Source organism: Triticum aestivum, chromosome 7A (assembly GCF_018294505.1).
Source record: "Triticum aestivum cultivar Chinese Spring chromosome 7A, IWGSC CS RefSeq v2.1, whole genome shotgun sequence".
Taxonomy (NCBI): domain Eukaryota; kingdom Viridiplantae; phylum Streptophyta; class Magnoliopsida; order Poales; family Poaceae; genus Triticum; species Triticum aestivum.
The window spans coordinates 137,334,563-137,353,912 of NC_057812.1; positions in this window are offsets into that span (position 1 = coordinate 137,334,563).

Here is a 19,350-nt window from a genome sequence, read left to right on the forward strand (position 1 = left end):
GTTCAGACTGCACATGCTGAGTGGGAACATAAACCCCTAGGGGAGCAAAATCAGTTGATTGGTGGACCACCAGAGTAGCCAGGGCCGCATTTGCTGGGCTGACCAACGTGTTCAAATCAGGTGTGTCCTGGAGCTCTTTAATTTGCAGAGAGGAAGAAGAAAATTCCCTTGTCTGTTTGGTTGCCGTAACTGTCACCAAATCATTCTCAACAGTGATCACAGCTTTAACCTGCACCCAATCATTCCTGAGTCCAAAACCAGTGCTCCAAGGACCATACGAGGCTACCAGAGGCATGATGGTCGATCTCAGAAAGGAATTGAGCATGATGAATGAGAATCCTTGGTTAATGAGCATTGATGAGATCACATTACCTTGTTCCGTCATAGCAAACTGAAGTCCATTCTGTGTGAGAGAAACCACCACTTCCAGTGAGTTCAGTTGAGCAGCAGGTGTATCCATTGGATATAAAGGTTCAGAAGATGCAGCCATATCAGAGCTTTCTCCATCTACCAAAGAGTGGAACAAATTCGCAGGTACCAGAACATAACTGTCCGACACTGTCTCACTAGAATCAGAGCTATTTACCATCGAGATGGAGTCATTCCAGGCCGTACCTGGGCTATCCAATAGGTTATTGTTTGGCACAATACCATCCTGGACCTGGAGGCCCTCCTGAGCGAGCCAGGCCTGATAGTTATACAGAGCCGGAGGCGGAGATGGAGGCCATTGTCCCCAATTAGCCTGAAAGTGAACCTCATTGCCTTGGTTGTCTCCATTTGCATTGTTAGCAGCATTAGCATTCATCTGCGCATTCTGAGCCATCCAATTATTGAGCTGGGCTTGATAAAGTTGTTCCGCTGTGAGACCATCTCCATGGAGAGGATGCGGGATACCATCTGCCGGAAGAGGATCAATCCCCGCCGGTGGAATCTCTGGAAGATGAGCATTCCAGTCACTGCTACGCAGCATAGTGACATAGACTGTCCAACAGAGGCGCTCGCCACCTAGCTGATGCATAACAAAGCTTTTTGGAACAAGGCGCAGATGAATAACTCTAACTTTAAGCAGAACTAGCTTTCTATCACCTCTTGGGTTATTCCAAGTAACAAGCTCTCCAAACTTATCAACTGACTTGTGCATATAATGCGAGGTCTGATAGTCTTGCGGGAAACCAATGTACAGGAGCCAAATCTGAGGGCCATAAGTAGCCCGCCGCATGTTGAGAGCCGCATCATGAGGAACAAATGAAATTACTGTGTGGATATTTTCCTCATCCTCATCTAGTTCAAAAGTAGTACCCACAACATCATCCCTAGTAACTGAATCCACAAATCCAAAAATCCCAACTCCTAATGGATGATCATCTATCTCAGTGGGGAAGAATTGAGACTCATGCAACAAACCTTCAATGGTATGGCACAACGCTGCCTTGTGGTGGAACGACACGAAGCGGTTGACTTCCGCGATGGCGAGGAAGTCATGGCGCAGCGGGGGAGTTGGGCTGATCACCATGTCGTCCCTCACCTTTCGGTCCTTCGGGCCGAGCTCGATCGTCATGCCCTGTGGAAGGTAGGGTACCACATTGACGGGGAAGTTCGCCATGCGCAGGTGGTGGAGCTCTGGAGCGGTGGCGCTATTGGAGCAGAGAAGCAGGGCAGAATGCGTATGGCTCTAGTCCCCTTGGGAACCCAGACTAATTTCAGCTGCCTCCCACCCATCCTACCAGAGGAGGACACGTGTCTGGACCAACCCTTAGATGAGCATCGGACGGCTGAAGGCACATGTGAATCGGTAGCATTGCGAACGGGCACAGTAGCATTAATTGAAGGCTGGTTGATTTGATGTCTCAGGGAGACTGTTGTGATTGGATTTTCCATAATTTCTTTGCCCTTCTCAAGGTGATAAGCATCCCGAATATTCCCTTCCTTATGTAACCCAGAGTTACAGGGATTTCCCATGTGTGAATCCAAAAAAATAGAGCCTGATTTTGATTTCCAATGCAATCTTCGCGCCAATGGGTGACAAGAATGGGTGGTGTGGCCCAAGAAAGAACAAATGTGGCACCGCAAGAGCCCAGGGCAGTCAAAGTACAAATGGGCCAGCGAACCACAAAGATAGCATGATTGAGGTCCAGGATAATGTGGCCCACAAGCAAATGGATCAACTCTAGGTGGGCCAGTAGAGCACACACAAGGCTCAGAGGAGCAGATGTTGCAAGCTTGGTCAGGGCAAGAATCAGCTTGGTGTCCCAAGACATTACAAAGATAACTGATATTTAATCTCTTATTAATGTATTCCGGCGGTGGGACCGATTGGATAGACTAGATTTTGGCAATGTGACTATCAAAGTAACCAAATTTGCGCTGATCATTAATATAGAGCAACATAAAGGGTGGGATAGCATCCCAACAATCTTGCCTGAACTTACTCCCTTGAAATTGATTACGTAGTTGATTGCCTGAGGAAGGAACCAAAGTTTGAAAATCCCCAATACAGACTGTATTTGGCAATAAATGCTGATTGACCCCGTGTCTCCTGCCCGTGCCATTTCCCTCAAGAAAACTACCAAAATGGAGGTTAGTAGTAAAAGCATTGCCTTGAATATGCATGGGGACATTATTACCAAAAGAGAGCTGCTTGAATGAGCGAGGTAAGGTACCAGCTGGCGGTGGACTTTCCGATGATATTCCGGCAACCGGAGACAACCTCTGCATGCACAAATCTTGAGCAAGAAGACCAAATTTTGCCAATTCAGATACCGAAGAAGGATCAATGGCATCAACCCGCGAGTCAAAATAGAATGTATACTTAATCGCCATAGGTTTGCATGCCGATATTTCTGCCAAATGATGGTCCGAATGCCAGCTAGAATCATTCTTGGGCACAACATGCCTCTCAGGACGGTAGAGTGAGAAATGGCAGACAAAGTCGGGCCAAATACGATCCTTGAGATGATAAATGAAATTCCCAACTCGATTAGTCGCCATAGAGAAACGAAACTTGCGATCATCCAGCCGTGTGATCGAGAAACCCTCAGCAGAACCTCCAATACAACATTGAAGAGCAATACCCACAGAATCAACCGAGAGGGGGAAAGAGGCAGAGGAGAAGAAGACCACCAAGAAGAATTCCTTGGTATCATTGCTAGAAGAAAAGTGGACCATAGATCCAAAACGATGATGAACCTATTCTACAATCGCCTGTCCAGGCTTGAAGTCCCAATGAAGGAGGCCGTCCATGTCTACTAGGGAGAGGAGACGCCATCTGCTTTCATACCTTCGCTTGTGCAGTTGCAGGTTGTTCCATGTTGGGACATGGATATTCTTGGGATATCACAATATCTCTTATTTAATTAATGCATCTATATACTTGGTAAAGGGTGGAAGGCTCGGCCTTATGCCTGGTGTTTTGTTCCACTCTTGCCACCCTAGTTTCCGTCATCGGTGTTATGTTCCTTGATTTTGCGTCCCTAACATGATGAGGGGTATGGGACCCTCTTGACAGTTCGTTTTGAATAAAACTCTTCCAGCAAGGCCCAACATTGGTTTTACCATTTGCCTAATAACAACTTAAACTTGCATAGGGACTTTTCGGACCCCGTGAATTTTTAATCAACCCCTTGGGCCAGTGCTGCTCCGAGTGTTGGTCCAAACCGGGCGATGTCCGGCGCCCCCTGGTTGTCTCAGCCAACCCGACGTCTTGCCCATCCGGTGTGCCCTAAGAACGAGATACGTGCGGCTCCTATCGGGATTTGTCAGCACATCGGGAGGTCTTGCTGGTTTTGTTTTACCATTGTCGAAATGTCTTGTGCACCGGGATTCCGAGTCTGATCGGGTGTCCCATGATGGATGATTGTCTCCGCTGATCGTGAGCTTGTCATGGGCTAAGTTGGGACACCCCTGCAGGGTTTAAACTTTCGAGAGCCGTGCCCGCGGTTATGTGGCAGATGGGAATTTGTTAGTATCCGGTTGTAGAGGACTTGGAGTAAACTCAATTAAAATACACCAACTGCGTACGTAACTATGATAGTCTCTTTTCGGGTGCGTTCAAGAAGAGAACATGGTTGGGTTATGTTTGAACGTAAGTAGTTTAGGATCACTTATTGATCGTTACTAGTTTGCGACCATTCATGTAGTTTCTCATCTTACTCTTGTACTCATAAGTTAGCCACCATACATTGCTTAGTCGCTGCTACAACCTCACCACCTTACCCCTTCCATTCCCATTAAGCTTTGCTAGTCTTGATAGACATGGTAATGGGATTGCTGAGTCCTCGTGGCTCATAGATTACTACAACAACAGTTGCAGGTACATGTAATGCGATGATCTGATGTGAGAGTGATGCTTGATTGCTTTTGGAGTTCTTCCATTTCTTGTTCTTCGATCATGGGATAGGTTCCGGGCCAGGGAAGCCTGGGCTAGCAGGGTGGATATCATTCTTATTTTTCGTTTGATTTCACCCTTAGTCGGATCCTGCTCTTCTGTATGATGGTTGCCAAGTATTGATGTATTGTTGTATGAATGATGTAACTTGTGGCGAGTGTAAGCCTTTATCTTGTATTCTCATCCATTTAGTACATGGTATGTTGTAATGATATCCACCTTGCTATGCGCTCGAAATGCAGTTGTGCCCCAATCATGAGTTCATCACGTGATTGGGATAAAATCACATCTTGGGCGCTACAAAGGGGGCTCCTACTGTTGGTGCCACCACTTCCACTAGGTCGTCTCCTCGCTCATCGACATCCAACACCGGGGATCCTGTCGTGCTGTAAGACTTGAGGAAGACAATCAAGAGGTGGGTTCCCCCTGTTTTTTATCTACTTTTTTGTGACTGAGCTATCTTCATTACACCGCGATACAGAAATGCATTCCCTTTGAACTTTATAATGACAATTGCACGTGTTGAGCTTGACAAGTTATTTATTATCCTAATGCTAATTTTGTTTGATGCATTCTAAATCATATACAACTTTTTACTTGACCCATTTTTTGTCGCAACTACTGATTGCCTCTCATGGCAATTGTCTAACTTGCCACATGGCTACTCCTATCTATCCCACATGGCAACTGCTGTTTTATGATCTAAATTTTCTGCATGGCAACTCCTGCTTCATCTGCATGGCAACTGCTTACTAGACCTCATGGCAAATCTTGTCCACTCATATGGCAACTGGTAGCTTCCACTAACTTCAACCACCTGCATTTCATGTGTGTTCATCCATACCTTGTTTTCAAATGGCAGCTCTATCATATCACACATTTTCATTTTATGATGACTACCATGTCAACTATTTTGTTCTTGGTGCTCACCTTTTTGTTCGCTTCATGCGTTTTCTTGAATGGATGTCTTATCATTCGTCACATTTTTTTGCAGGGTGTAGATGACTATTGCACGCTCGACCAATCGCACTACCAAAGACCCACTTGAACGCATTCACTCCAAGTTGTTGACATCTGATAATGCACATATTCTTGAGCCGCCAGTCGACAAATCTGCTGCTGCACCGTCCACTGTCCCTGCTAGCTCTGATGCAAGCGACCGCCCATCTCCGTCGGTTATAGATGTGTGATAACCCACAAGTATAGGGGGATCAATTGTAGCCTCTTTTGATAAGTAAGAGTGTCGAACCCAACGAGGAGCTAAAGGTAGAACAAATATTCCCTCAAGTTCTATCGACCATCGATACAACTCTACGCACGCTTAACGTTCGCTTTACCTAGAACAAGTATGAAACTAGAAGTATTTTGTAGGTGTTGTTGGATAGGTTTGCAAGATAATAAAGAGCGCGTGAATAAAAAGCAGGGGCTGTTTAGATGAAGACACAACTAAGATAGTTTTAGTAGAGAGCTTGTTGTCACACAAGAAAGTTATTTGTCCCTAGGCAATTGATAACTAGACCAGTAATCATTATTGCAATTTTATTTGAGGGAGAGGCATAAGCTAACATACTTTCTCTTCTTGGATCATATGCACTTATGATTGGAACTCTAGCAAGCATCCGCAACTACTAAAGATCATTAAGGTAAAACCCAACCATAGCATTAAAGTATCAAGTCCTCTTTAATCCCATATGCAAACAACCTACTTACTCGGGTCTGTGCTTCTGTCACTCACGCCACCCACCATAAGAAAATCATGAAGATATTGCAAACCCTACAGCGGGGATCCCTCACGCTTGCGCGGCACGGAGAGCACCATAGGATAACACCAATAATAAAACATGCAACTCAAACCAATCACGATCATCAATTAACCCATAGGACAAAACGGATCTACTCAAACATCAAAGGATAGCCATACATCATTGGGAAATAATATATACCGTTGAACACCATGTTTAAGTAGAGATTACAGCGCATAAAAGAGGGGTTACACCGCTGCATAGAGGGGGGAAGAGTTGGTGATGATGGCGGTGAAGTTGTTGGTGTAGATTGCGGTGATGATGATGGCCCTGGTGGCGTTCCGGCGCCACCGGAAGAGAGGGGGAGAGGGCCCCCCTTCTTCTTCTTCTTCTTCTTCCTTGACCTTCTCCCTAGATGGGAGAAGGGTTTCCCTTCTGGTCCATGGCCTCCATGGCATGGGAGGGGCGAGAGCCCCTCCGAGATTGGATCTGTCTCTCTGTCTCTCTTTGTTTCTGCATTCCCTGATTGTGCCCTTTCACCGTTTCTTAAATTCCCGGAGATTCGTAACTCTGATTGGGCTGAATTTTGGACATGATCTCTATCCGGATATTAGCTTTCTTGCGGCGAAAGAAGGGCATCAACCGCCTTACGGGGTGGCCACGAGGTCCCAGGGCACGCCTGACCCCCTGGGGCGCGCCCCCTGCCTCGTGGCCCCCTCGGGCATCGTCTCGCATTGATTCTTCTTCCCAAAAATCACATATATTCCAAAAAATCTATCAGGTTTTATCCCATTTGGACTCCGTTTGATATGGATGTTCTGTGAAACAAAAAACATGCAGCAAACAGGAACTGGCACTGGGCACTGGATCAATATGTTAGTCCGAAAAATAGTATAAAAAGTTGCCAAAAGTATATGAAAGTTGTATAATATTGGCATGGAACAATCAAAAATTATAGATATGATGGAGACGTATCAGCATCCCCAAGCTTAATTCCTGCTTGTCCTTGAGTAGGTAAATGATAAAAAGGATAATTTTTGATGTGGAATGCTACCTAGCATAATCTTGATCATGTAATCTAATCATGGCATGAATATTAAGACACGAGTGATTCAAAGCAATAGTCTATCATTTGACATTAAGACAATAATACTTCAAGCATACTAATAAAGCAATCGTGTCCTCTCAAAATAACATATCCAAAGAAAGCTCATCCCTACAAAATCATATAGTTTGGCCATGCTTCATTTTCGTCACATAAAATGCTCCCATCATGCACAACCCTGATGACAAGCCGAGCAATTGGTTCATACTTTTTAACGCGCTTCAGCCTTTTCAACCCTCACGCAATACATGAGCGTGAGCCATGGACATAGCACTATAGGTGGAATAGATTATGATGGTGGAGTTTGTGTGGAGAAGACAAAAAAGGAGAGTCTCACATCGACGCGTCTAATAAACGGGCTATAGAGATGCCCATCAATTGATGTCAATGTGAGGAGTAGGGATTGCCATGCAACAGATGCACTAGAGCTATAAGTATATGAAAGCTCAAACTGAAACTAAGTGGGTGTGCATCCAACTTGCTTGCTCATGAAGACCTCAGGCATTTGAGGAAGCCCATCATCGGAATATACAAGCCAAGTTCTATAATGAAAATTCCCACCAGTATATGAAAGTGATAACTCAATGAGACTCTCTATATGAAGAACATGGTGCTACTTTGAAGCACAGGTGTGGTAAAAGGATAGTAACATTGTCCCTTCTCTCTTTTTCTCTCTTTTTTGTTTTTTTCTCTTTTTTTGGTGGGCTTATTTGGCATCTTTTTTTATTTGGGCTTCTTTGGCCTCTTTTATTTTTATAACCTCACATGGGACAATGTTCTAATAATGATGATCATCACACTTTTATTTACTTACAACTCAATATTACAACTCGATACTAAAACAAAGATATGATTCTATATGAATGCCTCCGGCGGTGTACCGGGATGTGCAATGATCTAGCGTAGCAATGGCATAAAAAAACGGGCAAGCCATGAAAACATCATGCTAGCTATCTTACGATCATGCAAAGCAATATGACAATAAATTCTCAAGTCATGTATATGATGATGATGGAAGTTGCATGGCAATATATCTCGGAATGGCTATGGAAATGCCATGATAGGTAGTTATGATGGCTGTTTTGAGGAAGATATAAGGAGGTTTATGTGTGATAGAGCGTATCATATCACGGGGTTTGGATGCAACGGCGAAGTTTGCACCAACTCTCTAGGTGACAAAGGGCAATGCACGGTACAGAAGAGGCTAGATGATGGAAGGGTGAGAGTGCGTATAATCCATGGACTCAACATTAGTCATAAAGAACTCATATACTTATTGCAAAAGTTTATTAGCCCTCGAAGCAAAGTACTACTACGCATTCCCCTAGGGGGGTAGATTGGTAGGAAAATACCATCGCTCGTCCTCGACCGCCACTCATAAGGAAAGCAGTCAAAGAACACCCCATGCTTCAAATTTGTCACACAACGTTTACCATACATGCATGCTACGGGACTTGCAAACCTCAACACAAGTATTTCTCAATTTCACAACTACCCACTAGCACGACTCTAATATCACCATCTTTATATCGCAAAACTATTGCAAGGAATCAAACATATCATATTCAGTGATCTACAAGTTTTATGTAGGATTTTATGACTAACCATGTGAATGACCAATTCCTGCCATCTCTCTAAATAGATATAAGTGAAGCAAGAGAGTTTAATTCTTTCTACAAAAGGTATGCCCATGCTCTAACAAATATAATTGAAGCAAAAGAGCATTCTACAAATGGCGGTTTTCTATGTGAAGAGAAACAAACAATCCAAACTTCAAAACATATAAGTGAAGCACATGAAGCATTCTATAAAGCCATACTCAAAAGATATAAGTGAAGTGCAATGAGCATTCTATAAATCAACCAAAGACTATCTCATACCAGCATGGTCCATAAAAGAAAAGTGAAAACTAAATGCAAAAGACGCTCCAAGATTTGCACATATCGCATGAACGAAACGAATCCAAAAACATACCGATACTTGTTGAAGAAAGATGGGATGCCTTCCGGGGCATCCCCAAGCTTAGATGCTTGAGTATCCTTGATTATTTACTTGTGGTTCCTTGGGTATCCCCAAGCTTGAGCTCTTGCCTCTCCTCCTTCTCCTCACATCGAGACCTCCTCGATCTTCGAACACTTCATCCACACAAAACTCAACAGAAAACTCGGTAAGATCCGTTATTATAATAAAGCAAATCACTACTCTAATACTGTTGCAAACCAATTTATATTTTGTTTTTTCAATGTAGCTACTGTAATATAAATTTTCCATGGCTTAGTCCACTGATAGAAATCGATAGTTTCATCAAAACAAGCAAACAATGCATCAAAAACAGAATCTGTATTAAACAAGACGGTCTGTAGTAATCTGAACATTCACCAGACCTCTGGTACTCAAAAATTCTGCCAAAATTAAGAAAAATAAACAAATTGTATAGAAAGACAGTGCAGAAAGTTTCAGAACCGTTTCACGTTCCAGTAAAAAATGTAAAATCGCGCACTACAGCCAAAGTTTCTGTTCTGCACCGCACAAACCAACAAGCAATGTAAACATCCTAAAGGCAAATCTTGGCACATTATTTTATAATACAAAGGAATTGTACAAGGGGATAATTATTTTTGTTGAAAAGTTTCTGTAATCAAGGGTCACAAAGTTTCCATGGGCATGAACAAAGTTTAAGGCTAGCTCCCATTTTAACAATGCTAGTCTTTCTCACTTTCGCTTTTCTTTTTGAAAAAGTTTTAGGTTCCCCTCTTTATTTTTTTGTCTTTAAACTTTATAAAATCACTGAATAGAAATAAATGACTCTCTAAAACTTCCGGGTTGTCTCCCTGGCAGCGCTTTCTTTAAAGCCATTAAGCTAGGCATAAGGTTCTCAAGTAATGGATCCACTCGGATCCCAAGGTATATCAAAGCCAATTTGAATTAGCAATTATTTGGCATTTAGTAGTGAGCAAAAAGCAACATATATCAAGCAATGATGAAATCTAACTCTCTTCCCATGCATTGGCATGTCATAAAAGAACAATTCATGCACACATAGTAAAGGCCAATGCATAGTATAAACAGTTTCTTGCAATTTTATCGTGTTGGAAACATATAGAGGTGGAGATGTAGTTCCTCTCTCATAATAATTGCAAGTAGGAGCAGCAAGCACATGCATATTACATTCATCAAAATCATCATGTGCAACGGTAAAATGCAACCCATCAACATAATCCTTAATAAGAGCAAACTTCTCCGATATAGTGTAGTTTGGAGAATTCTAAAAGATAATAGGACTATTATGTGTGGGTGCAATAGCAACAATTTCATGTTTAACATAAGGAACTATAGCAAGTTCATCACCATAAGAATCATTCATATTGGCATCATGGCCACAAGCATAGCAAGCATCAAGTTCATCACAAAGGGGTATTTCAAAAGAATCAACAGGATCATAACAATCATCATAGCAATCATCCTTTGGTAAGAATGAAGGGATATTAAATAATGTATGATTTGGAGAGTTACTCTCATTAGAAGGTGGGCATGGGTAGCTAATCCGATCTTCCTCCTTTTGTTCTTCGCTCTCCTCATCATCTTTTTCATCCAATGAGCTCACAGTTTCATCAATTTCTTCTTCCGTAGACTCCTGCGAAATATTAGTATCTTCTTGGACAACGGAGGAGTCCTCAATATATGGTTTAACATAGGCATTAGGAGCATAATTATCATAACAATATTTAAGTATGGAAAAATTTTCAGATTTGTAAAGAGTAGCATCATACTTTTTAATCAAAGAAGCAATTTCATAAGCATCCTTAAAAGCAACAAATTCTTCAATTTGTTGAACATCACAGTAATTATAAACACCCTTAGCATACGAAGATATGGTTCCATTATCACTAAACTCACATTGGTAGGGAAGGTGTTTCTTAGGATTTTCAGAACAACAAGTAACATCATATATTTCACATAAATTCCAAGCATAGCACTACAAACGGTGAATTTGATCCAGTAAAAGTTTCCCTTTTTTAGATATGCGGTGTCGCACATAACAAGCATGCTCATCTAAAGATTTGCCCTCAACTAAGCTAGTTGGGGTTTCAGCCCGAGCACATAGGGATCGAAGATGATCCAAGTAAAAAGCTTCAGTAGTATGATAGATTTTGAGTGGTTCTTCAACCATTGGTGTAGTAGGTACAACTAATTTTTTTGGTATTTTGCATTTCCTACCCATAACTAAAGATAGAAAACAAGAGCACGAAATAAAAACTACTTAGTGATAAAGCAAACAAGCACAGACGAGAATATTCACCCCACGCTATAACTCCCCGGCAACGGCGCCAGAAAAAGGTCTTGATAGCCCACAAGTATAGGGGATCAATTGTAGCCTCTTTTGATAAGTAAGAGTGTCGAACCCAATGAGGAGCTAAAGGTAGAACAAATATTCCCTCAAGTTCTATCGACCATCGATACAACTCTACGCACGCTTAACGTTCACTTTACCTAGAACAAGTATGAAACTAGAAGTATTTTGCAGGTGTTGTTGGATAGGTTTGCAAGATAATAAAGAGCGCGTAAATAAAAAGTAGGGGCTGTTTAGATGAAGACACAACTAAGTTAGTTTTAGTAGAGAGCTTGTTGTCACACAAGAAAGTTATTTGTCCCTAGGCAATCGATAAATAGACCGGTAATCGTTATTGCAATTTTATTTGAGGGAGAGGCATAAGCTAACATACTTTCTATTCTTGGATCATATGCACTTATGATTGGAACTCTAGCAAGCATCCGCAACTACTAAATATCATTAAGGTAAAACCCAACCGTAGCATTAAAGTATCAAGTCCTCTTAATCCCATACGCAAACAACCTACTTACTCGGGTCCGTGCTTCTGTCACTCACGCCACCCACCATAAGGAAATCATGAACACATTGCAAACCCTACAGAGGGGATCCCTCACGCTTGTACGACACAGAGAGCACCATAGGACAACACCAATAATAAAACATGCAACTCAAACCAATCACGATCACCAATTAACCCATAGGAGAAAACAGATCTACTCAAACATCATAGGATAGCCATACATCATTGGGAAATAATATATAGTGTTGAGCACCATGTTTAAGTAGAGATTACAACGGGTAAAAGAGGGGTTACACCGCCGCATAGAGGGGGGAAGAGTTGGTGATGATGGTGGTGAAGTTGTTGGTGTAGATTGCGGTGATGATGATGGCCCCGGCGATGTTCTGGCGCCACCGGAAGAGAGGGGGAGAGGGCCCCCTTCTTATTCTTCTTCCTTGACCTTCTCCCTAAGTGGGAGAAGGGTTTCCCTCTGGTCCATGGCCTCCATGGCATGGGAGGGGCAAGAGCCCCTCCGATATTGGATCTGTCTCTCTGTCTCTCTTTATTTCTGTGTTCCCTGATTCTGCCCTTTCACCGTTTCTTAAATTCCTGGAGATCCGTAACTCTGATTGGGCTGAATTTTGGACACTGGGCACTGGAACTGGATCAATATGTTAGTCCCAAAAATAGTATAAATTTTTTCCAAAAGTATATGAAAGTTGTATAATATTGGCATGGAACAATCAAAAATTATAGATACGACGAAGACGTATCAATGTGCAGACTACAATAGCAGGCATCCATACATCTGGGAGTGACGAGTCAGTATCTGCCAGGACTGCTAAGATATTGCCTACCCTGGTGGCAATGAGACATGCTGTTGTGACCCATGCCACCCGATCAGCAAGTGTTGAAGTGGACGCTCTCGAGCTCATCCTAAACAAGGAAGATTCCCGCTCATCTGATACAAATTCCAAGCGTGTGGCTGGTGGAACTTCTGTGTCCATGAAACAAGGGGCTACGACCACATTTTAGAATGACAGGCCATCCACAGATGACTCTCATTGCACAACATATCTAGCGGCTGGTGGCCTAGAGGCTGCTACTGCAACCGTTGTGCGAGCTGGCCTGCCACCTAGGCGGCGTAGCCCCCGCAAGAATCCTGCACAATTATCCAATGCACCAGAGGTAGTTAAGATCAGCAGAGGTGACTCTAGTTACGTGCCTGCTTCCACATTGTTCCCACCTTCTGCCAAAAGCAATGTAGTCGAGAAGACAAAAGTCCGCAATACAACAGATGCAGGTGGTAAGCCGTGCACCACTAAAGGAGGTGGACGTTCAGAGCAGACTACGTCTCTTACTGCCGCGGAGAACACCAGCTTAAATCTGCGCACTTCTAAGCTCCCTGTCAACATTGGTGTCCCCTATAGCCCAAACAGGAAGATAGGCAAGAAAGTTGTGATTGAGACCACTGACAGCACGCCCTGCCCTACTAATAAACCTAATGATCCTGCAGCAGACAAGGCAGACATGTTTGTTGATCTGTCACCTCTAAATTTTGCCAAACAATTTGTTCGCAATCCGGCTGGTAAGCAGGAGAGGCACCCCATGGCTTTAACCCCACCGAGCTTTAGTCTTGGCATCGATGACACTCAGGATGAACTAGTGCATGATCCTATGCCTGTTGCCTTTGCTTTCCCGACAGGGACGGTCCCAATGATGGTGCAACCAATGGCTGATGGCAGGAAGGCTATGAAGTTTGCAGAGCCTATAGTGCAAAGGTAAACTTTTTTGTGTTTATCATTTTGTTTCTACATTTTTTGTCTGACATTTGTCGCAAGCTTTTTGATTTCTGAATTGTGATGGCAAATCTTATGGGATGCACATGTAGTTGTCATTTCCAGGTTACCTAATTTGGCAGTTGCTGTTCATATATACATGGCAAATGATTTTTTATTTACGAGATGACAACTGTTGTTTTCTGTAGATGTTGTCGCATGGCGACTGTAGTTAGTTGCACATGGCAACTGTAGTTGCTGCCACATGCCAACTTAAGTGGATTGTACATGGCAACTGCAGTGCATTTGCACATGGTACTGTAGTTGTTGACACATGGCAACTGTAGTTCATTACGCATGGCAACTGCAGTTGTTGCCATACGGCAACTGAAGTGCACTGCGCATGGCAACTATAGTTGTTGCCACATGGCAAGTGCAGTGCATTGTGCATGGCAACTGCAGTTGTTGCAATGTGGCAACTGCTTTGCATTGCACATGGCGACTGCAGTGCACTTTCCACATGGCAAACTTTGTTTACAAATTAACACTCGACATTGATACTTTCTTACCAGCACTTACACTTTACAGTTTGAATTTTTTTGCACAATAAATTCTTGTGCCCAAGTTTCTTATCCCACTTGTCTTATTCTTCCATCCACCCCTGAGGAGATTTCACCGTCCCTCAAAGAAGCTTACTGTGGGATTGAGAAGGAAGCATTAAATAGCAGGTCCTCACGGAATCAGGGCCAAACAAGTTCTTACGTGCCTGCCGAGGCAGTATCCAAGGATACCATTAGAAGTGCAACCCATGGATCTGTGAGGTAGATGAGGGTAGTTCACGCACCACCAGTGGATGACTTTGAGCCCGATGTTAAGGCTACAAAGGAGCAGAACCAACTATACAATATTGTCAAGCGTTTCAGAAATGCGAGGTCGAACAATAAGCACATGAAGGAGCTGAAAGTGTAATGTCCGCACCACATAACCCCTTACTTGTTTTTCTCTGATATTTTTTTGCCCTTTTAACCATGCGTTGTTTATTTTTATTTTTTTAGTAGACATGATTCTTTCATGTTATATCATTTTCATACAGCTCATGTTTGGACAGAACCTAAGTCATACAATATGATGCGACATACGTCGACTTGAGTGATCTTGCCGAGTCTGTGAGGCCTACTGGTAAAATGTCGAAGAATGTAGTTGCGTGTGGGATTGACTTCATCAACAGGCATGTGGACATTTGTCCCGACAAGACGATCATGCAGTACAACATGACCTGCAAAATATGGGATGGTGACTTCCACCATAAAATCCCGAGGAAGCATTTTGCTGCGCATGGTGATTTCAAGCTCACACTGAAGAAATATGTGGGTGTTTCTTCTCGTTGTACATTTTTTCCATGCTATGTTTTGTTAGTAGTTATACTTCATATGTGGGTTACATACTGTTCGTGACAGATGTTTCATGTGGCAACAGCTGCCATGTAAAATAAGTGTGAACTTTTAATGCAACTTATGTGGCAACTCCACTTAAAATATTGGGCAACTTTGTTTACCCATGTATGTTCTTATAATTACACATGGCAATCGAACCTTTTCCATGTGTGCACTTGGCCACTTGATGCTTGCCTTTTCATATATCTCTTACTGCATCTGGCAATATTTTTACATATCATTTTTCCAACTACATCATTCTATTTTGATGTGAACTTTGTTTTTTCTTTCCTATTTTTTACTTGCAGGTCATGTTCCCCATGTTCCAACTACTTGCACCAGACAACCCAGATGACAAGTGTGGTCACCACTACGCGATTTTCCTTGACCTGAAGAACCGATGATTTGAGGTCCTTGATTCAATCCGTTTAGGAGATGACGAAGACCTTACTACACATGCTGAATTCTTCATCAACAACCTGAAAGAGACATGGAACCGTCATTACGAAAACTCAAAGGTCCAGATCATTCATTTTCCAATTGAGTATGTCACGACTAAGAAGCAAGGAAACGGGTAATTACTATCTTTTCATGTGTTCTCCACCTCAATTTTAAACCTTTTCACCTCTTCATCAAAGTTTATCATGTTTATGTTGTCATGCATTCACCTGTTTGTTTCGTTCTAGGCATGACTGGGAGTTTTACATGTTGGAATACCTTGCAAAGTGGGAAGGTCGACGAGTCCATGTGATCACATCTGCAATGGTCGTCGAGCTCCATACAACATATACATGGAATTGGTTGATGAATGAAGATTTCAACTCGCGGGCTTTAGCACGAGAGTTCATAGAGGGAGCTGTCAAATCCGTGAACAAGAAGTACAAGTGGTCACGTGACGCTCCATACACATGCCTACCTTACATTCTGTGGCTAAGGAATGTAAGGTATCACCTTGTTCTTTGAAACTATGTTTGTGTGCTATGCTATGACTGCATCCCCCGTAGCTGTAGTATATAGTGGTGGCGTGTATGTGCCGTTGAATATTTGTAATATAAGTGTGGACCTAAACCTGTTTAGGTGTGACAAGAACTACTTTTATATTCACTATTATTATGTGTTTGTGAATGTGAGTACCAATTGGGAGTTTGAATGCGTTTATGATGCCTGAAACACGGCAAATATAGTTGATCACACATGGTTAGTGCAAGTAATCATTTCATTTGTTTTGGGATTTTGCAGTGATAACAATATCAGTTAGCATGGTAGTTCATAAGCAACTGTTCTCTCGTGTTTTTGCACGTGATCATTTCAACTAGTTCGTACAGAGTATGTATACAATACAATATGTGTGAAACAAAAATGTGTGGACTGCAAACTGAAATCTGGCAGATTCAGTATCAATTATATGGCAGATTAAGTGGAAGCTGCATGGCAGATTTAGTAGCTACTACCTGGCATATTTAGTCATGCATACATGGCATTTTCTTCAATTTCTATTGTCCACCAATAGTCATTCTCGCATTTTTAAACCTTGATCATCTACGTTACAAAATTGTCACCAACACCCAAGTTATAATCCTCCACAGTTGCTTACGGATTGTCCGTCCCTTTCTTTGCTTTCTTGTGCTTTGCTTGAATTTCCAACCCCGGTTTGTATCTCACCTCTTTTGGACGCCCTTTTTTGATGGAACGGGGTGGGTTCCTGACCTGAGTTTGTGTGCTTGCTGTTCCAGACCCTACCTCTGAGTTTTCAGAGGACATGCCCGTGGACGAAGGCACACTTGAGGTGTGGGGGAACCTATGTAAGGCGTATTCAGCCTTCCTCTTTTCTATCTCATCGAGCTCTCTTTTCAGGGCCTTACCGTGCTTTTCTGCCACCATTGTTGTCTCATAACTCTTGCATGCTTCATTTATTAGTTCAACATAGTTCTTGGTCAATACAACATGCCTCACGGAGTCCATGGTTGCCTATGGTATGTCATCATGCAAAGGAAAAACTGCATTTGATGTTTGTGGCCCCAACACATCGTCAGCGTCCCAAGTCCATTGCCATCGTATGAAATGGTGGGGCAATCGCGTGACCGCGTACATGTCCATTATTTTGAGTATGTGGCAGCACACAATCCCGTCCCATTCGTATTTGCAGCATTGGCAGAAGTATTCACCTTCGTTTATTGAGGCCTTCACAAAGTAGTTTCTTCCCTTGTCTGGGTCTTCAGGTTCTGAATCGAACATGCCCATGAGAGTACACACCTTGAAGGTATGTTCGTCAACCTGGTAAGCTGTGTACATGCTGGCACGCTTTATTTTTTCCTGGAATCTGCATGTTTTGTGCTTGTTAAATTCTTACATTCTTTTTGTAGCACCTTTTGTTGAGGTAGGTCACAACATAGCAAACGTATTGAAATCAACGATGGCAGAGAAAGCTTTTTTTCACATTTTTTTGTATTTTTTGTTTCCACATGGCAACTGCAGACTATTTAACATGGCAACTACAGATTATTTAACATGACAACTACAGTTTATTTCACATGGCAACTACAGTTTATTTCACATTGCAACTACAGTTTATGCGTCTAGTGTAATCATGGGCTATTTTTCAAAAGATGACAACTACATTGCATTCTACATGGAAACTACTAGCTTCATGGTAGTGCAACTGCATCATGTTGTTCTCAATGCACATGAGTTCATCTTACATGTGAAATACAATTTGCAATATACATGGCAATTATACTACATCCCACATGGCAACCACATCACATTCAAAATGGCAGCTACACTTTTGTTTCACAACAAGAAACAACTAATATTTGTTTTTACAACTACAAAGTTTTTATTCCAGTTTTTTCATTTTGTTTTGTATTCATGTGTTCACTACATATGTCAGCTTCAAACCAGCAGAGATGGCAAACAAATTTATTTATTTATTTTAGCATTTTTCAATGTTGAATGTGTCGTGTCATACATGGCAAATAAGACCATAAGATCATTCACTTACTTGTTAAATATCTTGTTGGTGTATATATTGCTCATCTGCCTCTCCATCGGTAAATATGTTAGCAATTGGGGCTGCTTGAGTGCAGTGTTTGCTTCTTGCTGTAGCTCAGATCCCAGTATTTTCTGTTGCAAAGATGAATATTGCTCGGCAAACTGCAGCAATGAGTTGCCAGGGCTCACGTAACGCTTCAAAACAGCATTGAACCCCTCGCTTCGTTGCGTAGTCTGTAGAAATGGAAAGAAGCACTACATGAAGTAGGCCGGCACCCAGTACATTCACTTCCCCCACAGGCTAAAGTGTCTCATTGTCTTGTACTTGGTATGTTTCAATCATAGCCGTCCAACTCCGTTCAAACTCCTCCACCGTCAAGCTATGTTCCACACACAAATTGAATGCCTTGTGTAGCTCTGGACGGTCAGCAAAGAATGGTCCTAACGTCTCTCCATCCTTCTTAATAATATGCCACCTGCAGTGCTTGTGCACCGCCAACGGAAAGACCTCCTCTATGCCTTCACTCATGCTAAAATCCCGGTCTATTATTATGTTCATCGGAGCAAGTCCGTCCATGCACTCCAAGAAGGTTTTGGACAACCAAGTGTAACCATCTGTATCTTTGTTCCGAACGAGACCGCAGCCAAACTGCAAGGACTGATTGTGGTTATTTATTCCTATGAATGGAGCAGAGGGCATCTTGTACATATTCATAAGATATGTCGCGTCAAACGAAGTGCAACCACGGAAATGTTTATAGGCTCTTCTTGCAGCACCATCCACCCAATACATGTTTCTGACACGGTCCTCATCGTCCAATCTTATACTATAGAAGAAATTAGGATCTGCTTTTGCTTTCCCTTCGAAGTAGGCGATTGTGTCTTCTATGTCAGCCAACCTGCTCTCTCTATGGTACTTTGAAGGAAATATGCCCTAGAGGCAATAATAAAGTTGTTATTTATATTTCCTTATATCAAGATAAATGTTTATTATTCATGCTAGAATTGTATTAACGGGAAACTTAGTACACGTGTGAATACATAGACAAACAAAGTATCACTAGTTTGCCTCTACTTGACTAGCT